This window comes from Microtus oregoni, unplaced genomic scaffold (genome assembly GCF_018167655.1).
Source record: "Microtus oregoni isolate MIOR12 unplaced genomic scaffold, Mior012 000097F_ref0000449, whole genome shotgun sequence".
NCBI classification, from domain to species: Eukaryota; Metazoa; Chordata; class Mammalia; order Rodentia; family Cricetidae; genus Microtus; species Microtus oregoni.
This window is the reverse complement of record NW_024544710.1, coordinates 1,259,261-1,287,024: the sequence shown is the minus strand read 5'-3', so window position 1 is coordinate 1,287,024 and position 27,764 is coordinate 1,259,261. Positions and strand designations below refer to the sequence as shown.

At 40.7% G+C, this 27,764-nt stretch overlaps 1 protein-coding gene across 1 annotated transcript in view; it reads right to left on the bottom strand.

Annotated features, from left to right (window-relative positions):
• LOC121442892 (neurite extension and migration factor-like) overlaps positions 1-27,764 on the bottom strand; it is a 131,760-nt gene that overhangs the window by 89,677 nt on the left and 14,319 nt on the right.

Here is a 27,764-nt window from a genome sequence, read left to right as displayed (position 1 = left end):
TTCCCAGCCAGTGCCTACAGAGGTCAAGCCCCACCAGCACAGGTATCTGAGACTCTTCCAACCTTCGAGCACCTTAGCCTGGTAGAGGACTGCCACTTTCCTGCACTCTTGCAGGAAGATTCTTCTCACACTCTCTTCTAGTCGTACCAGTTTGTCTGGTACCTTTACTTGGCCATGATATCCTTGCCGCTTTGGGGATATCATTTCCTTGACCCCCACATAGTCTCTTTTGACTTCCATCTTTTTCTTCCTTTAATTGCCTCACAGATCCCTACACCAAACTGTCCTGTCCCTACCCTCCCGGACCAAGTCAACCCCCAAATATGGGGTATCTCCTAGTGGTTGCTACTTACCATCAGCCAGTCCTGGTTTGCCTTAAGACCCCTTCTCCTTTCCTTCTAGAAACCAGTTTCCTATTTGAAACCCATTGCCAAAACCTCAAACCCATTATTACCAGCCTCTATCTCAAGGACTGTTAATCCCTATCGACTCCCCTTGCAACGTTCCCATTCTCCCCATGCATAAATCCTCCAGTGTTTACCCCTTAATTCAGGACCTCTGCCTCATTAGTGAGGCAGTTATCCCAACCCACCCAGGGTCACCAAACCCTTATACCCTTCTCTCTGACATTCCTCCTACTAACTTCCCACTTTCCTGGATCTAAAAGATACCTTTTACTGTCCCTCTATATCCTGACTTATATTGCCTCTTTGCCTTCACCTAGGATGACCCTGATGCATGGTCTCCAGATAGCTCACATGGACTGTTCGCCCTCAGGGTTTTTGGGATAGTCTCTATTTCTTTGGCCAAGCCTTAGCCAGGGATTCCACCATTGTCCCCAGTTCTAGCACACTTCTCCAGTATGTAACAACCTCCTACTTTGCAGTCCCTCCCTCCTCTGTCCCAAAGAGCCACCATGTTGCTCCGAAACTACCTTGGCTCCCTGGGATACCGTGCTTCCCATCTAAAGCTCAGCTGTGCTCTCCCACTGTTGTGTATTTGGGCATTCAGCTCAGGGTCTCTAAGACCGTCACCTCCGATCAAGTCCTGAGCTCTGTGGGACTTATAATCCCTGACCGCAGCAGACCAGATTTTTTTATTTTGGAGCCTGATGGGATTCTTCTGTCACTGGATCCCGACCTTTGCCATCATGGCCATGCTCTTGTACGAGGCAGCCAGAGAAACCCCCACAGGGCCCCTCATCCACCAGGCCACCATTCAATGCCACTTCTCTTTGTACCAGGATGCTTTCCTGATGCCCCTCCAGTTCTCCCAGACTCCACCTACAGATACCACCTCTTCATAGATAAAAAAGTAGGAGTGGTCCCTGGGGTTCTAACCCAACCAGTTGAGCCTTCAAATTGGGCTGTTGCTCCCCTGTCCAAGCAACTAGACCCTACTATGTGAGGAAAGCAGCCATGTTTGAGAGCTCTAGCAGCAGCAGGTGAACTTGCTCGGGATGCCCCCAAGATCACCCTGTTTCAGCCAATCACTGTATACTCCACCCACTGCCTCTCAAAACTTCTGAGTCATTCTTCTCTTTCCCTCCTTGGGCCCTCATGGGTCCAGGTCTTCCATTTACTGTTTCTAGAAAACCTCCAAATTACCTTGGCCCTAGCCCTGCTCTAAACTCTGCACCCCTCCTGCCTATCTCTTCCTCCTCTGATACTCCCTCCCACTCCTGCCTAGAGGCTGTGGAGGCCTTATGCTCACCCCAGTCTGGTCTCCTAGACCAACCTGTCACAGATCCCCAATTCACCTTCTTTGTTGATGGAAGTTCTCTTATAGACAGACCAGGAAACCAGCAGGCGGCTTATGTGGTGGTCACTTCCACTAAAACGGTTGAAACAATCCATTTGCTGGTGGGGACCTCTTCACAAAAGGCCAAATCAATTGCCTTGACTAGAGCACTCCAAATAGCTAATGGTCAATGGGATAACATTTACACTGACTCTAAACATGCGTTTTTAATAGCTCATACCCATTCTGTCCTTTGGAAGGAAAGGGGCTTCCTCACTATCAAGAGCACATTGCCAACAGACTCCTTATAGCCAAGCTCTTGGAGGCCCTCCAGCTCTCTGCAGAGGTAGCCATAATCCACTGCCGAAGACATCAGCCCTCCAACGATCCAGTGGCCTTAGGCAATGCCATGCCTGATTCAGTAGCCTGGGGACTAGCCTCCAGTGCCACTGGATCTACAGAACATACTTTGTTTTTGACACCCTCCTATCAGCCCTGTTACTAACCAGAGGAGAGGGATGAACTCCTGAATAAAGGAGCCACACATACAAAAGACAAATGTTCGATTTAAACAACAACCTCATCCTCTCCCAGGATCAGGGACTCTCCATCATTTCAGACATCTACCAAACCTTACATATAGGAACCAAGACTTTGTTCCACTTCTTAGAGCCCCTCTTTGGTTCCATCCACCTTCAAGCCCATATTGTACAGGTCCACTCCTCCTGTCAGACCTGTGCCAAGGCTAACCTGCAGGGGCCCTCCAGATATGCCAGCACTTGCATCAGCTCTGAGGACCCCAATTGGACAAGGACTGACAGGCTGACTTCACCTATAGGCCTACTCATAAAAAGCACCACTATCTGCTAACTCTTGTTGACACCTTTACAGGATGGATAGAGGCAACCTCCATCTTCAAGGAAACAGCAGATGTGCGGGCTCGGGTATTCCTTAAACACATCAACTCTCAGTTCAGTGTGCCACAGGCCATCCAAATGGGCAATGGCCCAGCTTTCACATCCAGGGTAATCGAGCTGGTATCTGAAGCCCTTCCACTTCCTGGAAACTCCACAAACCTTACCACCCACAATCCTCAGGAAAGGTTGAGAGGGCCAAGGGACTCATCAAACAACTCACCAAGCTCTCTATTGAACTCAGGTTACCTTGGCCTTCCCTCCTCCCCATTGCCCTTACCCACCTCCAGACCACCCTATGCTCTCCTATAGATTTTAACCCTTTAGAGCTCCGTTACAAAAGGCTGTTCCATCTCAACCACCACCTCCCCATCCAGACTCCTTCACTGGTCACGTTCTTACCCTACCTCTCCCTTCTATGATCCTTTTTCTGTCCACATGCTGACAGCTATCTCCCTGTCCCCATGCCAATGGATACAACTCTTCCTGAGTTCACCCCACTCTCCCTATGGAACTGGGTACACCTCAAACAGTTATCTCCTAAATCTCTAGAGCCCTGGTGGAAAGGACCCTACACTGTTATCCTCACCACCCCTTCAGCTGTCAAGCTCCCAGGACATCAGTGCTGCTACCACTTTCCCAGGCTCAAGTGGGCACCTACCCAGGATGAATGATCTGTGAAGCAACTGGAATCCTTCACCCTCCAGTTTTCCAGAAACCCAAAGCCATAGTTTCTGCTATGACACCAAGGTGTCAATCTGTTACAGTGCTTTACAGACATTTGCATGTGTCTGGGGAAAGTGTGTTGTTACTGTATCAAGGACTCTGGCCTGGTAGAAATTAATATCGAGTCACTCCACAAATTATCTGAAGAACATTGTCAATACAAGCAGGATATATCTCACTTCCATTCTTTCTGGCAATCTTCACTCTTCCAATGGCTAGCCCTGTTCATATGACTGAGGGTAATAATCTATTTTTTTCTCCTAGCAACTTGCCTGCTTCTTCCAGGAACATATTCATGAAGTCTCCAGGCTAGTGGGTAATTGAATGCTTTTTCACCCATACTTCCTGTTGAGCACAAACCCACAAACTCCTAACTCCCCCTACTCACATCATCCCATGCTGTAGGAAGTAGCCAGATTTGAACCTATGCCCATTGTTAGCATTCAGGCACTATGCTGGCCTTTCCCGTCATGTGGCAGGATGCACTCAGGCAGTACCCTGGCCCATCCAGGGTTCTGTGGCTGCTGTGTCACTATGCAGTCTGTGTACATGCGCTATGCCCCCTTTTAAGAGACAAGCTTTACCCATTCCTCCTCTCATTCCTGCCGTTCCTCCAAAGAGGCAGGCAGGCTTTTGGGCCTCCCTCTCCCTCCTCCTTTCCATTCCCCTCCCCCAAATAAACTCTCCATGCAAGCTCTGTTGCATGATGGCATCCATCTTGCATGTGTGCTCCCACCACTTTTTAAATTATAACATTGGTGCTGTGACCTCAGGAGACTTTCCTGGTGCTTCCTCCTGCCTACTGGCAGTACGGAGTACACAAGGACCCTGGAACCCGGTTTACATGTGACAGTCTTGGTTTTTAAACTAACAGATCACTGGGCCAACCATACAAAACCAGCAGAATCGGTAAGTTTCCCTTCTCCTGGCCAGCATAAATGCTTCTCTGGATCCGTGTAAGTGACTATTGAACATATGGCACCCCTCTGGTGTCCTTGGGAATCCTTTCGCTGACAATCACCTCTGGTCTTTCCCCACAAATGAGGCCTCATTTTTCATCTCTTGGACCCAAGCATCTCTTGGGTTTAGTTCTTCAGCCTCTACTCTTTGACTGACAAGTCACAGTGTGGCTTGTGTCTTTCTTGCTTGATCCTCACTTGATAAAAAGTCATTGACTCTTATTCCTCTACCTTACTCGTGGGGTCTGCATCTTCCACTATAATAAACTCATCTGCCTCTGCAGGGAGATTTGGCCCAAATATCCCTCAGATATCAATCCACATGGCTGCTTCCTAGCACCCTATATCCCAACATTTTATGGGACCTTTACAACTTTCTGCCAGAAATCCAATAAATGGAAGGAGACACCCTAATTTCAACCTTTATCTTACCTTCACTCCAAGTCCCTCCCTGTTCTTTTTCCCTGTGCTGGCTATGGACAAGTGGTGAGTCTGTAACAAGTATACAGTTGGTGCTCTGGCTCTACACCTCTCCTTCAAAATATCTAGGGCTTGATGCAACTCAGGAGTGCTGCACTGCCCCTGACTCCCTTCTGGGTGATGGTGCAGTCTGAGGACACCTCCATCCTTTGTTGAAGCTGACTCAGGTACTCCGATCCATGTACACCTCAGCACCACCCTCCTCTCATTGCCAGCCTCTGCTGATGAAGCAGTTACATGTCACCAGGTTGCTTTCTGCCACTAGCTATGTGACATATGCACCCTTAAAAATGCCCACCAGGCAGAGCTCATTCTCTCTGCCTCGTCTCTTACCTTTTACTCCTTTCTTTCCTCCCATTCTAACTTCATTATGTGTGGCATGTTTGTTTAATGGCATACCTTGGCAGGGCTCACCAAAGGTACCCACTTTTTCCACTTTCTTTCTTTCTCTTTGTTCCAAAATCTGCTTGTGTTTGTCTGCTCTCCTTCTCTAAATGTCCTGTCTAGGTCTGCTTCAATGTGGGATTAAGAGATGGAAAGCCAGCTTCATCTTGCTCAGCACCTACTGGTTTCCCCTTTTAATTTATTCAACTCCTGTTTAAATATATATATGTCTATATATGTGTACATATATGTGACTTGAATTTAACTCTATGTATGAACACAAGCTAGCTTTAACTCTGTATGTGTATGTAACTTGGATTCAACTGTTTGTATGTCTGCATGTAACTATTGTTTAGAAAGCCACCACGTGGCTCTCCTCTATCTTGGCTAGTGACCTCATCATGATGTAGACAGCCACATGGTTGGCAGCCATTTTTTTTACTAAGTTTAAAGAGTAAACTTATTAGTCCTAATGAGCTCTATTCATTGTATCTCCTACTAGACTAAGAAAGCAACAAGTCTCAAATATTTTTAATTGGTATAGACTTTTGTATGATGATAAAAATATATGGGTAGGTCTGTTACAATGTACTGTATATCCCAAAGAAGCTAAGTAAGAAGGTGAACCAAAGGAAAAGCATATGTGATTCAATTCTACTTTAAAATATATCCTATATGATAATAAAAATTTAAGGTTATAAAGATATATTTAAATTAACAAAAGCTAACCTAGGGATTCATACCTAAATACTTTTATCTTTGTCAAGTGTTCAACATCAAGCTTCTAGAGAACTTAGATACATGTTAACATATGTTTAATAAATATTATATTTGATAAATAAGATATATATTCTATAATGGAATGCCTGGTCCTCCAAGAGGATCCAGAGTTGGGCATTTGGACAGAGGCCCCCATGACTTGTCAAGGGCAGTGCTGGCTTCTGTGCTCCCTCAGTCCCTGCTCACGGGCTACATCCCAACTCACAAGCCCCTTTTCTCTTGCTCCCATTTCACCCTGGGATCTTTCCCTTGTCATTTTTCTTTGCCCTACCAAGAGACAGCCTTACAGCTGGCACAAACATTTTACCCATAGAATGGCTATTTTGGTTTCTTTACTCAGCAAATTTTCTATCATTAAAAGGTTTTATTTTGATACTAGAAGAGCTGCAATTCAAAATCAGTATTTTAAAGGCTAAACCAGGCAGGAATATAATGCAAAGTTCTAGACTTACAACAGCTGTTCACCTATTGTAGACTGTTAAGGGATACAAGTCAATAGTCATCTTATAAGTGATCGAGTTCTTTAGTTGTCTTCACACTGAGTACTAATATAATTGATTACAGGGATAAGCCTTATTTTGCCCCCTGCATATGTTTTCAAAGGGAAGCTGAAAACAAGCAACTAGAAACAGTGTTTGTCTACTCAGACTTACCTAATAGTCATACAGTCTGCAAACGCTCAGATCTGCAGAATATCACATTTAAAATGTTTAATTAAAAAGCTTTTCATAATAGAGAAACATGCCAGCTCCTGGCAGCATCCCTATTTCCTCCAAAGAAGATGGATGGGTACAGAAGAACCTTCACCTGAATCTTGCTTCAAAACTGGCAACTCCAGCGACTGAACAAAACTGCTTTTCACCTCAACTGCTGCAAAGACCCTCTTCAGACCGTGGACAAAACAGGGCACTGAGGAATCAACTGCCTCTAGTTGCTTAGACAAAGGTAAACTGGTATTTCCACACGTTCATGACTATGCCTTCCAGAAAAGACTGATGTTGCCCTGAGACCTCTGCCTTCAATGATCACAGAGGAAGTGGCTGTTTAGGAAACCAGCAACTAAGTCTCTGTCATTTTAAATCAGTAACTCAGGCAAAATTTATCTTTCTCAGAACTCTGACAGTGTTTGATGACTAGGCTAGAGGCAGCTTCGTCAGCTTAACAGCAACAACCAAGGCTTTAGCTGTCTTCTCAGTTCAGTTCTCTGTGTAAAATTCAAGTCACAGGCTTCACTTTCCTAGAGCTAATACTACGTCTAGACACAGTTCACCTTGCTACCAGACTCAAGGAAAGACTTTTATTTAAAGGAACTTGTTTCGCAGTAACTGCTCTCAACGGTCAGCCACCTGTATCTCCTGAATTAGAAGGTGCTTCAAGGTTTGTTTATGTGAAGATAAGAAAGCTTAAATGACGATAAGGAGAAAGTGATCTGAGAAGTATAAGAGAATAACATGCTTCAGATTTCTTTTCCTCACTGTGCAACTGTTATATTCAGACTCTGAAAGTTCATAGTCTTAACAATAGTTGATGGAATTCTAATAAGCTATTAATCTAGCTCTGGCAGAGTACTAAACTCCATACTATGCCATTATACGATCAAGATTTTAAATTCCTTTTAGTTGTTTTCTAAGTATAGACTTAAAAGATTCTTTTCATTGTCCTAAAAACATCTGTCACAGTTTTCCAGGCAGAAGAAAGACTGTTAATGAATACAACCAAAATCATTTCTGGCATGAGTATACTGCTGTTTCTACAATATAAATTTCAGTATAGGTTATAAACACTTGGAATGCTAATGTGTCTAAAACTTACCTTTTCACAAACTCCAAGAATTCTTGTAAGCTTCAGGGAGTCGACTTGCATTCACCTTGAACAGGACAGATGCACCCCTCAATTAAGTACTGTTAGCAGCCTAATCCTCCCCACCTTTTTTGGTATTGACACACCGCCCCACCTCAATTACCCACACCTAAGAAAAATTTTTCCCTACACTTAACTTTATCCTCTGCTCTGCCAGCATCTTGCTAAATCCAAGAGGCACCCGACGGCACCACAGAGTCTGGAGAACAGTGGAACAGCCAGATATTCCTGAACGTGGCCAGCATCCTAGCTTTCTCAGGTCCCCCCAAGATTCCAACACTCCCAGATCAGCACGAAGCAGTCTTAAGAACTCTGTGTTCTCATCCCCCTTACCTGCCACCCCTAACTCCTCACCTTTTTATAATAAACAAAAGGGAGGAATGTTAGCATTTAGGCATTATGCTGGCCTGTCCCCGGTCACCTGGCAGAATGCACTCAGGCAGTACCCTGGACAGTCCAGGATCCTGTGGCTGCTATGTCACTAAGCAGTCTGTGCGCACGTTGTTACACCTTCCCTTAAGAGACAAGCTCTGCCTGTTCCCCCTTCTCTTTCCTCCAAAGAGGCAGGCAGGCTTTTGAGCCCCCCCCCTCTCTCTCCCTCTCTCTCTCTCTATCCCTCCCTTCCTCCCTCCCTCCCCGCTTCTCTCTCCCATTTCCATTCCTCTCCTCAATAAACTCTCCATGCAAACACTGTCACCGAATGGCATCTCTCTTGTAAGTGCTCCTGGTATTTAAAATTATAACAGCCATATACCCAAAAGGGTCGAGATGTTTGGTTGGAACCTCCAGCTCACCTCCTGCATGATCCAGAAAACCCCATTCCTGCCACTCTCTCTCCAAACCCTGCCTTCTCAGAGAATCTCCAACAAAGGCGCCAAAAAGCCCAGTTCCACATTCCTGCGACTACTGCAACTTCTTCCTCTGTTGCCACCAGCAGCCTAAGTCCTCGCCTAAACATTCCAGTTTTTGACCATACTAGGGCACAAACCAAGCTTGGGGTGGACACATCACCACCCCTTGCCTACAGGTTACATAATCTCCTTGCTTAAGTTCAGGCAGGTGGCTTCTCCGGCTTCAATCTCTGGGTCTGGAGAACCCACTCAAAAGCTGCTTTGTTCAAATAAACTTGTTCTTCTACTTTTTCAATTTGGCTTGATCTGGCTTACTGGGTTGGCAGAAAAACCTATTACCAGGGTACAAAAAAACCTATTACTAACATCAGACTTGAACAAGACAAATCAATAGGAGGAAAAGAGCACAAGAGAAGGCACAGGAAATCAGAGACCCACTCAGAAATCTCACAAAACGTTAAACTGGAAGATATAATAGAAGCACAGAGAACCTAGTTCCATGCAGACCTTGTGCATGCTACCTCAGCCTCTGTGAATTCATATGAGCTTAGATATGTTGCTTTAGATGACCTTGTTTTCATGGTGTCCTTCATGATCTCTGGCTCTTATATTCTTTCTGTATCCTCTTCTGTAAGTTTCTCTGAGCCTTGAGGGGAGGAATTTGATAGAGAAATTCTGTTTAAGACTGAGCATTCCAAGGTCTCTCACTGTCTGAATAATGTCTGGCTGTGGATCACTGTATTTGTTCCCATGTGCTTCAATGAAGCTTCTATAATGATGGCTGATCAAGGTACTAATCTATGACTACAACAGAATGTCAGTAGGAGTCATTTTATTGGAATACTTGTTGTAAACTAGTAGTATTCAGTTTGACCCTAGGTCTCTGGGCTATCTAGTCTCAGGTTCTTAATCATCCAAGTATAATCTGGCAGGAGTTACATTTCATGGAATGGGCTTTGAGTCAAATCAGGTATTGGCTTGTTACTCTCACAAGCTTTGTGCCAACAGTGCCTTAGCACATCTTGCAGACAGGACACCATTGCAGATCAAAAGGTTTATAGTTGACTTGGTATTTATGTTTTGGTAGAAAAAATATATTTTTAATACTGAAGTACTTAATACCCTTGTTATACTTACATAACCTTATTTTATATAACCTATATATTCTTATTATATTTGTAGTGTTATATTTATAGTGTTATATATGTATATAATAAGGATATATAATTTATTTTCAAGTGGTTCAGGAAAAATGTAATGAAACTGATAAATTAAATGAGGAAAAATACTAATAATAGGTAAATTTGGGTGAAGTTGCTTAAAAAAATACTTAGTGTAGAGTTTATTTTCTGTTAAGTTGAAATTATTTCCAACTAGAAAGTTTAACATGGGGCTGGAGAGATGGCTCAGTGGTTAAGAACACTTGATGCCATTGCAGAAGACCCAGGGTCAATTGTCAGTATTTCCATTGGGCAGCTATACCTGCCTATAACTCTTGCTCCAGGGGATTTGATGCACTTTCTGGCCTCTGTCAACACTGTGTGCATGTGTTACATATACAGACAATCAGGCACATCAATGTACACATAAATGAAAATATATTTAAAATTTTAAAGCTAGAAATGGTTCCAATACTTCCAACTCTCCACCATACCAATATCATAAAACCATATTAAATATCTAGGAGTTCAGAATGACATCAGAAGAAAGGCCATAACAATGACAATGCTCTCAAAAAAATTCTTGCCCTTTAATCTTTAAGAATGCTGACAAACTGTCAAACTGATGTTTTCAGAACTCTTGAAATTAACCCAAGACAGCAATTCAAGGAGCATTTAAGCAAAAACAATGACTGTGTTGCAGCAAGAAGAGTAAGCTTTGGAGGTTATAATTTTCCTTATTTCCATTTCCCATCTCCTCCTCCTTTTAATCTCTGCTGTGGCTTTGAAAATTAAAAGCCCACAATGGCATTGAAAATCAACAGTAGAACACAATGAAGCCAGAGTCATTGGAGAGGCAGAATGGGTTTGGAGGTCTAACAATAACCCATTTTCAGAAACCTGTCATTATTTGGCTTGTCTGGTGGCTTCCTGGAGTATCCTATTGGCAAAACTTGTCTTTATTTGACATGACTGGGAGCTATCCCAGTATGAATGGCCTCTTCCTCGAGGCATTTGTTGAAAACAACCAATGGCAATTTTTTAACATCATGGCTGTCTGATGGAATGAGTTAAAAGAAGATAAAAAAAAGTCAAGAAAAGGGCCTGAAAGGAAAAGCTGGAGAGTAAAATGTTTCTAACGGGGATATGAGAAACTCTGCCATGCTCCCGGGATATCTCCGTGGGCTTGTGGAACTTGATGCTTATGTTCAGGCCTGTGTGCTTGCTTAGGAAATACTGGAAACGGGTCTGAGCTCTCCCTTCCTTTATCTGAGACAGCTTCATGTAGTCCAGGCTCACTTAATTTGCTGCCAAAGATGACCTTGAATTTATGAACCTCAAATCTCTACCTTCTGTGTGCTGAGATTACAGGTTTGTCACCATGGCCAGTTTAGGCAGTCTTGGACATTGAATCGAGTGTTGTATTCATGGTAGGCAAGTACTCCATCAATTGAGCTATATTTGTAGCCATTACACATTTCTTATCCCAAGGGTCTACACAGCACAAACTGATAACACATAAAGTTTAGTGTTGAAAGTATGCCCTGGGTCTGGAGAGATGGCTCAGTGGTTATGAGCACTGGCTGCTCTTACAGAGGATGAAAGCAAAATTCTCAGCACCCACAAGGCAGCTCACAATTGTCTGTAACTCCAATTCCAGGAGATCGGTCACCATCACATAGACATACATGCAGGCAAAACACCAATGCACACAAAGTGAAAATAAATATATCATTAAAAAAGATTGTCCCTACATGTGCACAAAGTCCCTCTGTAATGACCAAAAGAACTATTGATTGCAGGTGTTTAAGGAAATCTCTATCCATTTATTGCTCACTCCTAAGCTAATCAAGCAAACTTCATTGGCCCCAAAAGATACAAAATATAGACTTCAATTAATTATTGAAAGGTACTGGACAATAACAATCATTAACTTGTGAAGGCAGGAGAACCGTGTGATTTCTAGGTAGCATCCTGCTTAGTATTTAAAATGGTCACATTATTTAAGCTCTCTGATTCAAAAAAGTAAAATAGATACATGAAGAAATTCCAAAAATATAGCCCATGCATAGAATAAAAGAAACCAATAGAAATTGCTCCTGTAGAAGCTCAAATGGTGAACTTATTGGAAAAACGCCATAAAATAATGGTAACTGCATTGCAAAACTAAAGGAAAACTGTATCTAAAGAACTAGAGGGAAGTGTAAGAACAATGTCTCAGAGACTATAAATAAAGACATGGAAATTAGAAAAATTATCTGAATAGATACCCTGGAGTTCAAGGGCATAAAATGAAAGATTCACTAAAGAGGCAAAATTGTACAACTGAACAAGTAGAAGAACAAATCAATGACTCTCAAGACAAGCCAACTGAGTTTAACATCAGAATAACAAAAATGTGAAGAAAAATAAACAAAGCCTCAGAGACTGTGGAAATTATCGATGCACTAACATGCACACAATGGGATTCCTAAATGGAAAGAAGAAAAAGAAGCAAAATAAATATTTGAGGAAATAATGGCTAATGTATTTTCAAATTTAATAGAAATAGTAATGATCGCATGCAGGTTCAACAAACTCCAAATAGCATAAACTCAAAAAAATATTCACACCAAGATACATGGTATTTCTAACAAATTCATCTGGAATTTAGATGGTAGTATAAAAATAGAAGAGACTAGCCAGGGAGTGGTGGTGCACGCCTTTAATCCCAGCACTCAGGCAGCAGAGGCAGGCAGATCTCTGTGAGTTCGAGGCCAGCCTATCTACAGAATGAGTTCCAAGATAGCCAAGTCCACACAGACAAACACTTTCTTGGAAATAAAAGAAGAGGAGAGAAGAGGATAGAGATAGCAAAATGAAGAAAAACATAAAAGTAGAAAAAGGTAAGACAGTTACTTATCACTTAAAAATCAAGACTATGATATTTCAACATATGAAAACTGAAATTTCAGGAAAATCATATAAAGCATACACAGTAAAAACACTCTCATTTCAAGAATATACTGACATTTAGAACAGTGATTTAATATTAGGTAACTGCTGAATATTGGTCATAGTGTTTGTAGATGATATAATTGAACTACCTGTGTGAATTTAGAATTATTTTCCTTTGTAGATTATTTAATATTTTTATTTGCATGCATGTGTGAAAATGTCTATATGTTTGCATCTATGTAGAGGGTGTCTTAGTTTATTTGCTATTGTTGTAAAGAGACACCATGACCAAAGCCACTTGTAAAAGAAAGTATTTAATTAGGGCCTTGATTACAGTTTCGGAGGTTGAGTCCATGACCACCACAGCAGGGAGCAAGGTAGCAGGTAGGCAGGCATGTGCTGGTACAGTACTAAGAGATTACATTTTATCTGAGAGTAGAAGACAGAGAGAAAGGCAGGAATGGCATGGACTTCTGAAACGTCAAAGCCTACCTTCAATGATATATCTCCTCCAACAATACCACACTGCCTACTCCATACCAAACATTTTTACTAGTTGGGGATCAAACATTCAAACATACGAGCCTATGGGGGCCATTCTCATTCAAACCTCCTTCCACTCCCTAGCCTCCATAGGCTTGTAGCCATTATCATAATGCAAAAAGAATTTACCCAATTTTTAAAAAGTACTCATAGTCTGCAAACAGTCCAAAGAACCTTCTGAGATTCAAGGCAATCTCTTAACTGTAACCCCTGTAGAATCAAAAAGAAAATTATATACTTTCAACATAAAATTGCATAGAATATACGTCATACTCGACCAATGCAAGACCAAAACACAGCAGGGTATACCCCAAATCCTACAGTTATATGTCCAAAGTCAAAGGTCTTAGATGGCTCTTCAGATCTTCCACATCTTTCAGCTTTTTTGACTGCAATACACCTCTCTCTCTCTCTTGGGCTGGTTCCATTCCCTGTTTGCAGCTCTCCTCAGGAGACATCATGCAGCTCTGGCTTCTTCAACATCTTGGGGTCTCCAAGCAATCCAGTGATGTGAGATTCCCCTCTGTATGCTGCAAATATGTGTTACTACCATTGATTAATAAAAGAAGCTGCTTCAGCAGGGCAGAAAATAGTTAGGCTGGAAGAGAGAGAGAGAGAGAGAGAGAGAGAGAGAGAGAGAGAGAGAGAAGGCGAAGTCAAGAGATGCCATGTAGCCACCAAAGGTGACAGATGCTGGATGGAACTTCATCAGCAGGCCAGAGTCACGTGGCAGTACACAGATTAGTAGAAATGGGTTAATTTAAGATGTAAGAGTTATTTAATAAGAGGCCTAAGCTATTGGCCAAGCAGTGTTGTAATTAATATAGTTTCTGTGTGATTGTTTCAGGTGTGGGCGGCTGGAACAAATGAGCAGCCTCCACCTACAATCTAGGTTTCACTTTCACAGCTTCCTATAGTGGCCTCCCTGGGTCTCCATGGAGGGACTTCCCTGTCACATGCCTGGCCTCAGAGGCTTTCCTTAGCTGCAGAGGAGATTCCACTACCCCTGTACTCTTGTATGCGCCACCACACTAAAGCCAATGCTGCCAAGTTTCCTTGTCTCCTTAGGATAGAGTATGCCCCCCTTCTTGAATTACAGTTGTATTTGTTTTTCCTTTGTGTTGCTTTACAGAAATAGATAATCTCTGAAGTCTTTTCTACCTGGAGCAGTATTAACTGGGCAGGGTCTCCTTCCAGTCCATTTCTTTTCAGGCCTCTATTTCTTTCAGCACAGGCCCTGGCTCCAACATTATATTCCCTGGCATTCTTTTTCTTCTCATATTGTGCACTTTGTATTTTTACCCTGCTTTCTCTTTTTAATTGTAGATCTTCATAAGAGTGATCACTGATAACTACACAACAAGTCAATAGTAGGCTGCCTTGAAGTCATGTCTGCCAATGAAATTAATTAAAATCTTTTTAGTTTAGCCTCCAACAGTTTTTTTTATGACAAGGGCAGAACTTAGTGACACTATTTGCCAAAATATCACAAAAATAGTCCCTGGCCCAGTTGCAAATACTATTCCCTTCTGAAACCACTTGAGCTGGGCCTCCACACTCCACACTGCTTTCAGCATTAGTGTCTTTCAAACTCCTATGAGGATGGGCCACTGATCTCTGCTTATAGCATTCAATCACTTTTCTAAGTCTCAAAGTTCTCCACATTCTAAAAAAATGCATGATCAGGCCGGTCACAAAAATACAACACTCCCTGGTACGAATTTCTGTCTTAGTTACTTTTCTATTGCTGTGAAGAGACACCATGACCAAAGAAAGCATTTAACTGGGGGTTTGCATACAGTTTCAGAGTGTGGGTTCATGAACACCCTAGCAGGAAGCACAGCAGAAGGCGGGCTGGCATGGTGGTGTAGCTGAGAGCTTCCAACCTATCCATAAGTTGGAGGCAGAGAGAGTGAGACTGGAATGGCCTGGACTTTTGAAACCTCAAAGCCCACCCTCAGTGGCACACCTCCTCCAACAACACCACCACAATTCCTAATCCTTGCCAAACAGTTTCACCAACTGAGGACCAAGCATTCAAACATATGAGCATATGGGGGCCATTCTCATTCAAACCATCACAGGAGGCATGTAGTGCAAATTCTAATTGGTCTTAATGGAAAAACAAACTGGAGTCAGACATTAGGGGGTGAAAGCCGAAAGATCAGAGAAATAGAGCATCCAGCCACTAGTTCTTACCTCTACCGAATGCTCAGGCCAAAGTGAGTAAGATTCTGTCCCCACGAATCCTCAGACTGAATGCCATGAACTCCTGTCTCCTCCCACCTGGTGTTCCTCTCTCTGCCCAGCAGAATTATTCCTTCCTGTCTCCACTTCTCTAGTGCTGGGATTAAAGGTGGTTGTGTGCCTCCCAGACACTGGGATTAAAGGTGTGAGTCACCACTGCTTGGCTCTGTTTCTCTTTTAGACTAGAACAATTTTGTGTATGTAGCCCAAGGTGGACTTGTACTCACAGAGATCCATCTTCCTCTGTCTCCTGAGTGCTGGAATTAGAGGTGTGTGCCACCACTGCCTGGCCTCTATGGTTAACTAGTGACTAGCTCCACACTCTGATCCTCAGGCAAGCTTTATTTGTAGAGCACAAGCATAATATCACTACAGGGGCATATGTGCATTTATGTACACAAGCATGTGGAAACCAGCACAAAGGGTTAAGTGTCTTCCTCAATTACTTTTTGAGATAGGATTCTCACTGAAGTTGAAGCTTGTCTATTGGTCAGACCGGCCAATAGGACCCTGGAATCCTCCTATATCTTTCTCACCAGTAATGGGATTACAGATACATACTGTCATGCCTGACTTTTTACATGAGTTCTGGGAATCCAAACAAATGTCCTCATGCCTGTAAGGCAAGTACTTTAGCAATCTTCATAGCCCTGATATCTACTTTCCTTTAAAAAAGACTGTGTGTGTGTGTGTGTGTGTGTGTGTGTGTGTGTGTATGGGGGGGAGTCTTGTGTGAGTGTATGCACATACATATATGTGCAGATGCCATCAGAAGCCAGAAGAGGGCATCAGATCACTTGGAGCACTTATGAGTCACCTGATGTGCGTGCTAGGATTAGAATTTATGATGTCCTAAAGATGGAGCAGCAGAAGCTCTTAACCACTGAAACATCTTTCTAACTTGATATTTTCAATACTATCTTTCTCAGTTTTTGACATATATAGTGAACTTCATCAAAAAATAATGTCTTATTTTTTGTGGTGCTTGCAAGCACTTTATCACCGAGAGACACTCCAAGTTCCATAATAACAAAAAGATGTTTAAATTGCCTGATGTCTGGGATTATATATGCTACTTTTCTCCCCATTGTCAAAAGTAGCAGAGAAATGATCATATATTGATATCCAAATATTTTCTCCAATAAACATACTGACATAATTGCAACATTATATGTGCATGTACAAATCATAAATACTCATTAGTAAACTATATCTCATTTGCTAATGGATGTCAGGCCTGACCACAATTTCTGACATATAGAAATATATATGTGCATAAGTATATATTTAAATTATAGTTTCTATGCAAGTAATACTATAGCAAGAGTCCTGTCTAATTTCCCTACTATCTTACCTATACCTAGTGAGTAAACATTCTCCACTCGTTGAAGATAAAAACAGAAATAGGACAGGCATCTTAGAAACAGGGGCCTGAATTTGTGTCCTTGGTCAGAAACTGGAAAAGTCCTTGGTTCTAACTGGAGGTCCAAAATGCCAGCAATATTTGGGGTCTCTGATCAACAGATTGGCCCCTAGATGATTTTAGGGCTACTTCGTTGGGTGACAGAGTGTTCCAGCAGCCTTAGAAGTCACTGCGGCTTTGGATCCCATGGCCCATTTACTGGTAACACTGGAGAAGTAAACAGCAGCTATGGTGCTCCTTAAATTGCCATATGAAAAAAGGAGGCATCCATTTCTGGTGAAAAAATAAAATCTAATTTCTATTTCTGGGTCTAGTTGGAGACCCAAAATATTAGTTAATTCTGCTGGGCTTGTCAATCATCTGATCAAGAAAAAGTTGAGTCACATGAAGTCACAGTAAGGAGATAGGATGACTAATTATGACCTTAATGAGATAATGCACGCTTCCTTACCAAAATCCCTGTCCTCAGTGAAGTCGCTTACAGAGTCGCTGCCATGTAGCTCTGTTAAGACTGTCTACCTTTCTTTCCCTTTTTCTAAAACCTAGGCATGTTTGTCCATGACGTTCTTTTTTCTGAAGGTCCTTCCCTCACTTCTACTATGGATTCTCTTATTCACCATGTGGCTGCTTGCTTAACATGCTCAACTCTATCTCAATAGGCATGGCTTTCTCTCTTCTCTCCATTTTCCTAATCTGAGCAGTTGTCAGGATTTGTAACTTGCCTTCTCTGCTGTTTCCCTCTTAAACTTAAGTAAAATTATCTTTAGTCTTTCCTTGGAGTTCTTTTCTATTTTTTTTATTAATGAGACTAAGAACCCAAAAAGGGCACTTCAGTTTCTCTGGTAATAACTCTCTATCACCCAATGTAGGAAACCCTACATAGACACAGAAGGGACATTAAAGAAGGAGAAACTGAAATCAAAACTTTCCAAGGAAAGTCACTATAGTGGTATATTATTTGTGTTTTAATAAATAAAGCTTGCCTGAAGATCAGAGGGCAAAGCAGCCATACTAGTCAACCACACAAGACAGGGAGTAGAGGCACATACTTTTAATCCCAGGACTCGGGAGACAGAGGCAGATGCTTCTGTGAGTTCAAGGCCCACCCTGGGCTACACAAGGTTGAATCTGTCTAAAAGAAAACAGCTCACACAAAGGTGGTCCCAGCACTTGGAATCACACACCTTTATTCCCAGCACTAGAGAGGTGGAGACAGGAACAATATGGCTGGGTAGAGAGAGGAATATAACAGGGAAGAGATAGGAAGTCAGTAGCGTGTGGAGCCTGAAGATTCATGGAAATGGGGTCTCACCCTTTTTCAGTCTGAAGATTTGGTAGAGGTAAAAGGTCTCTCTAGTGGCTGGCTGCTTTGCTTTTCTGATCTTCAGGTTGAATCACAGTATCTGTCACTGGGTTTTTATTATTCATGCTACAGTCACAAACTAACCTTCCCATTTCATCAGCAATAGAACTTATAGCTAGCTCAATGTTGTGCCATGCATGGTTTTCTTCTGGAATGATGGTGGCTTAAGCCAAGAGAAAATTTGCTTTTAGTATTTTACCAATATTTGCCCTTTATTACATTTCTTAATTCCATAGAATACTACTCCATATCACAAAACTTAAAATTTTGTGCGATCTATAGACGTAATACAACATTTGTAATTACTCCAAGGCCATAATAAATGCAAAGAATTCTTATCCCTTCCATTGTTTGTACTAAGACATCAGTACCAGAATAACGCATAAAAGAATGAATTCCACGTATTACCTAAAATGTCAAAATTAAGAAGCTTAATCACTATTTATTTAGCTAAGAGAAATTAGGAGTAGAAAGAAATTATTTATTATACAAATTATCTGAGGGCTATTATTAAATGGAAAAACTTAAAAGAGTGGATATTTAAGAAACATGTCCACAGTTGTACACACATGGTGCACATACTCAGGGGGAAACTGGAAACCAAACTAATTTGTAAAAAGAGGGAAAGGGTAGAATTTCGTAATCTGGGCATTATTCATATCTTGGGTTGAAGTGGTTTTTTATGTATACGGAGGTAGTGATGAACTGTAGCTTTAAAAGCATTTTTTATTTTTGCCCATTAGATGTCATTAGCAACTCCAAACCCAATTCTTACTTATTAAACATGTCTCCAGATATTGCCAGATGTCCCAAATAGCAAATTTTCCCACATTGAAACTGTATGTCTTATGACAAAAAGATTTCCGTAGTCTGTTTCCAAGAAGCATGTTAGAAAACACAGATGCAGGACTAACTAGTTGTTACCCTTATTGGTCCTTCTACAAACAAGGGTGTGTGGTTTTTCATGGTTAATAGACGTTTTTAGCAAGAGCAAAAAAAAATTAGCTATCTAGTAATGAGTCTTCTTTGTGATGGCTTAATCAAGGCTTGCCTTGCTTTCTCTTTTTCAGCATAACTGCCCATGGAGCACTGAAGCACCAAGGGACCCAGTTAGGGACATTCACGTGTGATTTCCTTTCAATTTTCTAAATTTGCTCTCTCAGAAAATTCTCGTATTTGTCAGGCAGTTCCTATATATGCTGAATTTCAAAAATAAAAAAAGCAGAAAAGGAATTAGGCTGAGGAACTGATGGTGAGTTAAATGTAGAACTTATTTATCTATAAACATTATTGTCCCCACCCTTAGTTAGCCACTTGGCCTTGAATGAGATGACCCCACACTGATTACCTACTGAGGGTGATCTCATGGATCACAGGAGACAATGGTTGTAAATGTGCCGTAAAAGCTATAAATCTCTGCAAAATTACACAGTGCTTATTATGCCTGCTAATGTTTAGGTCTGCAAAGCAGAGACAGAAGTATTCTGTGAGGATCAGAATGGGATATATGAATTTGTAGGGCTGAAGAGCAAAGGTAGAAAAGAAAAGAATGGGATATGAAAGCAACTCGTTGGGCTTTGAAAATGAAAACCAGTGAGATGGAAGGAAGCCAAGTTCTGACCTCAGGGATAAAACAGTTTTGTTTTGTTTGAGCACAGAAGTGGCAAAAGGCAAGTGAGCACAGGAACTACAATTACAAATAAAATATTATGTGTCTTAACACATCCAGGTTCTATAAATTTCAATGTTAGTGATTCCCAATCTACGCACTTTGAAACAAGTACTCTCAAAACGTTACTAAAGACGCTTTCAGCAAAATGAGTTGAGGGACGTATCAGAGTCACCATACGCACACTAGAATGAGTCTTCTAAGATCTCTAGCAAAGATATTATTTTATTTTGTGTATTTAATTATGTACTAAATTAATCTAAACACAGAACTTTATTTGTTTCCTTTAAATCTAATGCATAGTGACATACACTTTCCGTCCCACCACTCAGGAGGCTGAGGCAGGAAGAGTGCAAGCTAGAGTTTGTCCTAGGCCACCTGGCCTGTTTTAGCCCATGAGCCTGAGTTACAAATATGAGATCCTGCTTAACAGAAAAGGAAAAAAAAACCTCAAATTAAGGAATGCAACACTCAGGATCACAAAGGACCATAAAGAATATGAGTCTTTACGGTGTCTGCCAGGTATTATGTGATGGAATGGTAAATTCCTCTTCCAAGAGCATGTCTCATTTTTTTTCCTGAAATGGTACATCTAGTTTTGAGCTTGAAAGAATATGAACAAGAAAGAGGCAACAAAGCCCATGAAAGTGATAAAACTGTCTTAAAGCAATAAATTAAAGGATTGAGATTGTATAGAACTTTTGTGCATGTACATCTCAGAGATAAGAAACAAGCAGCAAGTGTTACTTGTTGATGGCCATAACTAAGTATATAGTTCTTTCAGTCTGTTTTAATTTTCTTTCCTCTGTTGGCTGCTTCTAGATCAGTGATTCTCAGCCTATGGGTCCTGGCTCCTTTGGGGTCTCATATCAAATAATCCTGCATATCAGATATTTACATTGCGATTTATAACAGTAGCAAAATTACAGTTACGAAGTAGCAATGAAATGATTTTATGGTTGGGGATCACCACAACGTCAGGAATGTATTAAAGGAATTTTGATCCCAGACCTATTATGTCTCTCTTCACCAACTATAGAGATAGTTTTACCTAATGTAGTGGAAAGGAGGAAGGTTTTCATTCACTGTATTAAAGTCAAATGCCCATCTACAATTATTAAGTAGGTACAATTTAGTTTTCGAAATCAAGCACATACTAGAAGAAAACAGGAGCCAGAAAAGATGGAGAAAATGCCAATCGTCTGGTTTAGAAAAGTTGGCAATTGACAACTGACTTGAAAAATTATTAAAGGATTTTGGTACAGGGGCTCTAAAACCAAAATTTTAAATTTATAGAGGCGATTCCATTTTAAAATCATGCAATTGTACTTTAAAATGCAATATTTGAATTATGTATATGTTTTCAAACACATTCTTGTTCCTTAGGTAACAAACATGTTCTATTCCTTTTCCAAAAATTTCCAACAGTCCCTGTGGCCACAAGGGTAAACCCGCTGTACACAGTCACGCTCATTTCTCAAGTCAGAAACCAAAACTCCCGCTCTTTCAGGCCATCTAGCCGAGGCGTAGTGATTGAACACTGAATGAGCACATTGGAAATCACAAGATACAGTAAGAAAAGTGGGCACACCAATCATTCAGAGCTTTGACCCTGCTTACCCAGCCAGAGAGTAGCACAGAAGAGATGGGAATGAGCACTGGCAAGATGCCACACGGCCACTCTGTCCATCATTAGATATGCTGCTGCCGCTGCTGCGGCTACCAACTAAATATGGAGAGGAAGAAAAAAATCCCTTTCTCAAAACAGACCTACAGTGGGTGTGCAGCTTCAATCTGACAGTCTCGTTTCACTTCGGTGCTGTTGGAAAGGGAAGGATGGAGGAAAGGAGAGAGAAGAGGAGGTGAGAGAAAAAACACAACCTTTTTTTTCTAATTAAATTTCAGAATCTTCTCAGGATGTAGTTTTAATTCATTGAAAGTTTTTTCTTCCAGCCCTCCCTTCTTTAAAACTTGCTGTACTCACTCACCTCTCCTGTGTGAAAACATGCATGTGTGCACATGCACACACACACACACACACACACACACACGCAGCATTACCTTTGATATGAATGAAATCAGGCAGAGCAATTCTGCCTCAGTACTTGCCTTTGTAACCATGCTTGTAAACAATATTCAGGAGGTTTTTAGCCTTGAGAACAGTTCAACAATAATGGTTGCCTTTCCACTTTACTCAGGAAAAGCTCAAAGGAAGCTAAAAGGTTTAATAGGTACAAATACTGTGCGCCTGCTACAATCAATAAATAATGCCAAAGTGAAAGAATAGCAGTACATGGCAACAAACTGAATGATGCTGTTTCTGGTAAGCCTCCAGAGACAGCCTTTGTGAAGTTTTATGCTGCTAATCACATTAAATTGACCTCTGAGGGCCAGGACACAATGTTCTGTTATTATCGTTGTATTTGTTTGTTTTGCTATTTAATGGCTCTCATTTCTAAGTTTAACTTAAATTAGAGAAGGGTGAAAAAACTCTAAGCAACTCAAGGTTTGACTTGATGAATCCATCCAGGAAAGAGTATGAGATTTGGACACAGATGCTTAGGCCTCTAGCCAAGAAGAAATTACCGCTGGAGAGCATGAGACTGGGGAGGCTAGGCCTTCAGTTTTGAATTAATCAAGCTGTGCTCTCTAGACAGTTGATTCAATCTATTCTACTTTTGAAAAGCGGCCACTATTGCCCCCATTTCTTCACGGCTTAACCTACTGTGAAGTAATGAAGAACACAGTACAGAAAAGTATGTTAGTGGGCTTAGTCCCAATCTAAGCCACTACAAAACATTTCCACTGGGTCAGCAACACTTCCATTTGCAAGGCGACATGACGGAGGAAGCTTCACTAAGTATGATTTGTTCTTCTTAGAAATTTCACAAAGCAAAATTAGTTGACTTGGCCACAGGCCATAAATACTAATTAGGTCTGTAAGATTGTTTAACATCAGTAGACTTAAAGAGACTTTCTCAATCCAAAGCTGGAATGCAGAAGGACAAGAACTAAACACCAGCTATAAAGGAATCAATTTCTCTTTAACCTGGGCACCAGAGGAAAACCTGATTAAGAAAGAAAAATATGTTACAGGGCTTTCAGGACTTGGTGGGGCTCAAAGGAATAAACCAAAGATCCTACACAGGCCTCAGAAAATAAATATGATTTTTCTTCTAGGTACTCTGGCTACTTTGCACATTTCCCACATTTTTCTTCCAGCCTGGCAAGCATAAGAGACAGGTATCTTTATCCCCCAGCTCAAATACAATACAGTCTTAGACTCTTTGTCCTCAGGTCAGGGGCTTACTATTAAGTGATAGATACGTAGATACATACTGCATAAGCAGGGTTGAAGTGTTGCCTCCAATTCAACCTTTTCTTCAAAGCTTAGACCCACAGAACAATGAACAACTTTGCATTCATTTTTCAAACATCAGCCATCTAATTTGAATGACACTATTTTAATGACAATAAATGTTGCATGGGCACCATGAGGAGAGAAACAACTCCCTGTATTAATACCCCATCTGCCTGCCAACTCCCTAAGATCCTGAGGCATACTTCAAAGACAGCATAGGAGAATTTACACCTAATTAAAACCACAGGGGCAATGGAATGTCAGAAACTGAATTTAGTTCCTTAGAATTAGAGTACTTTTGAGCTGTCAGTCGGTCCATAGTATTAGCAGGGGAGGAAAGCAGGGACAAAGAGGAAAGAATATCTATATGTATAGGTGAGAGGGTAGGCAAGGATGAAAATACCAGAAATGGACTGATTGGTTTTTACCCTCCTACTCCTAGCATGGACTTGAAATTCAGTCCGTCCTATTTGCTACTGTCTCCATCTTATCCTGGCCAGTAGGTGGCACCACAGATAGACGGCTATTTCTTTTCCGCACAAGACACTTTAAATGTCTTGTGCTCTTTGAGTGAGGCAATCATTCATCTACGAAGCTGTGATTCGAAATATATTGTACACACCACAATTTATACTTCGTGAAAATTGATATTCAGATTGATGGAGTGGCCAAGTAGTAAAGGAGAAAATTTTTCTCTATCTTTTTTTCTTCCAGGATCACTAGCCCACATATAAAGGAAATGTGACAAGACAGTTACAAATTTCTTACCTTGTGTGTGAATGAACACAGACAGTGCCGCAATAAGACTTGACACCATTTGCCAAATCTTTCCGTGTAGTCTCTGAATCTTCTAAAATAGAAGAGCAGGGATGGGGCACTGGGGTGTGTATGTATGACAGGATATTACAATATAAATTATTTGGGGATTATACACTGTTTGGGATTAGCCACACCTCAGCACCTTTCCATTAGTATTTGATAAGTAGTTTTTTTTTAAAGAGACACAGAGATAGCTGCTTAATATCTGCAGCAGGCAAGGACAATTAGAAAACATTCATTTTTGTTCTGTTCACACTTCTATTCCCAAAGCTAGCCACGTACATTCTAGGTTTTGGCTTGACCAATCAATCATTATCTATCATCATACAGAAATGAGTTTGATTTTTTTAATGCTTGAATTTCAGAGTTTTTTCACATATGTTAGATCACATGTGATATTCAACCTATAAATATTTAGTACTAGAACTGAAGGCCTACGCAGCTGAAGTTTAAACAAAATGTAAAGGTTAATGGAGTAGGTTAAAAGAACCCAGGAGCGCACGACTCATACAACAGCTGTGAATGATACAACTGTCTCTGAGACTTAGTTTTCCAGACCACAACCTGTGCCATTCACTTCATGAAGAAGCGAGGAAGGTCAAAAGACTAGATTTTGAAGGAGATTTGAAAAATATTAAACTTTCACAAAATAAGAACATACTTCCCCTCAAATTCCTAGGGTGATTACTAAACAGTCATTTACATATTCACTGACATAGCCTGGATACTAGGTACCAGCACATACAGTTTCTAGAAGAAAAAATATCTTTAATTTCTCTTAAATTTTGTGATTGTGTGTAGGATACGGAGAGTAAAGGGAAGTAGTAATTCAAGTAAATGACAAAATGGAATGTCTCTAGAAGTAAACAACTAGGATAGTAAGAGGTCAATAAATCTGTCATGGGAGGAATGTTGATGGAATGGATGGGGAATGTTTAGTCTGGAGAGAACTAGAGAAGGTATAAAGACAGATGTTTTCAGAAATCTGATGAGTTATCAAATGAAAGAGATATGTTGCTTTGTTTTGCTTTGCTTTGTTTCTAGTGGAAGACAGTAGTAGAGCAAAAACCACGCTCAAAGGAACAAAGTTAACTTGTTTACCAAAACCCATACATCTCAAAGGGACACAGTATCCAACTGAAAATGCCCCTAAACAAAAAAATGCTGGAATAATTTGAAATACAAGGGAAATAAAATAGTATTGGACCATAGCCCAAAGTTGGAAATAAATATGCATGAGTTACTATTGATATAAACAATGATTTAACAAACAAATAAATATCAAATGAGAATAGAAACATTTCTACTGCACAAGAATTCTAACTAATTCATGTAGATATTCTATCAAGAAGTATCATAAAAAAACCTTCCCTCTTTAAAGTATAAGGTATCAAAATTTATTCTTTTCAGAAAGTCCATTATAAAAATGGAAGGAGCAACTTTACGCAGAAGAAGCCTGTACCTCAGCCAGGCGATCACAGTCAATATTAAGTGTTATGTTAACAGCATGTTTCATTAAACATTACCTCTGTTCTTCATCCAAATATGTGATCCCAGCCTAATCATGGAAAAAGCACCAAGAAAATCCCAAGACAAGTATATTCTACCGAATACCTGAACAGCAATATTGAATATTGTAAAGGTCATCAAAAACAAAGAAAGTCTGAAAAAATTGTCTGAGTTATTTAAGGCTCCTATTGCAGCACATAAAGGATCCAACTGCTTTTCTAATCCACAGCCCCAAGGTCCATATTCCTTCAAACAAAGGCATGGTCCGACCTTTCACAGCAATACCCCTGTCCCTGGTACTAAGTCTGTCTTGGTTAGGGTTTTAATTGCTGTGAAGAGACACCATGACCATGACACTCTTATAAAGGAAACACATTTAACCAGGGTGGCTTACAGTTTCAGAGGTGTAGGTCATTATCATCATTGTGGACATGGTGACATGCAGTTGTCGTGCTGGAGAAAGAGCCGAGAGTCCTACATCTTGACCCTCAGGCAACAGGAAGTGAACTGGGTGTCACACTGTGTATGGCTTGAGCAAAGGAGACCTCAAATCCCACCTCCACAGTGACACATTTCCACATTTCCTCTTATAAGACCACACCTACTCCAACAAAGTTATACCACTTAATAGTGCCACTCCCTTTGGGGGATTTTCTTTCAAGATACTACATTGTCACGCTCAAAAAGAATCTACGTAAATACCATGACTAAATGTAATGTGCTATACTGAATAGGATCCTGACATAAATATGAGTAAAGAACAGAACAATTAATTATATAATTATTGACTCAATGATTATACCATATGTATCACATGTGCTGATGCATGTGTGTGTGTTTAAGTGTAGTCCCTGGGTTTATGGAAAACATGCAATATTTGTCGGACATATTTCCCTGCAAATGGCATTGGTCATTCTTTTTTAAAAGCTAGATAAAATTCTATTGTATATATAATCCTACATTTTTTTTACCCATTCATCTACTGATGGACACCTAGGATGGTTTCATACCTTGGCTATTATGAATAGTGCACCAGTGAAAATGGATGAACAAGTATCTACATTTTTGTTGATATACTGACTAAAAATTCAGTAGTGGTATAGCTGCATTACATGGAAGTTAAGTATATATTTTTAAAGAATCTTCTGTGGTGGTTTGAATGAGAATGTCTTCCAATGTCTTTCATGTATTTGAACACTTGGTCCCCAGTTGGTGGCACTGTTTAGAGAGGTAAAAGAGGTGTAGACTTGCTGGAGGAAGTTTATAACCCTGGGGCCTGACCTTTGAGGTTTCAACGCCTCACGCTATTCCCAGTGCTTGCTTTCTGCTTCATGCTTGTGTTGAAGATGTAAGCCCTTAGCTTGCTGATTCAGCCTCTATGCCTGATGCTTGCTGTCATGTTTCCTCATCATGATGGTGATGGACCCTTATCCCTCTGTAACTTATATCCCTCCTCCTTCTATAAGCTACCTTTGGTATAGTGTTTTAGCACAGCGACAGAAAAGTAATGCCCTGCACCCATAATGTGCTAGACTTTCCCACACCAGTAATTTTGAAAATCCATTACAGACTTGACTGCAGGCTAATAGAGGCATTTTCTCAACTGAGTTTAGGTTGTTTCAAGTTGACAAAAAAAGACAGACATATAGTTAACAAAAATTTTTCTCTCTTTCTGTAGGTTGTCTCTTCACTTTGCTGATTATTTCCTGTGCTTTTAATGAAGTCTTGACCTATATCTATATCTTCAAGTGTTCCACCTATGTTTCCATCTAGAAATTTAAGAGTTTCATATCTTATGTTAAGGTCTTTTATCCATTTTGAATTGATTTTTGTGCAGGATAAAAGGCATATATTTAGCTTCATTCTTTCACATGTGGATAACATGTTTTCTCAGCATCATTTGTCTTTTTTCTGATATATATTTTTGACATGCTTCTCAAAAATATGAGACTGTAGCTACGTGGTTTTAAAAATAGGTATTTTTAAATGAAAAACCTTTGACAGGAACGATAATTCTTTACAGAGAAGTTTGTCTATTC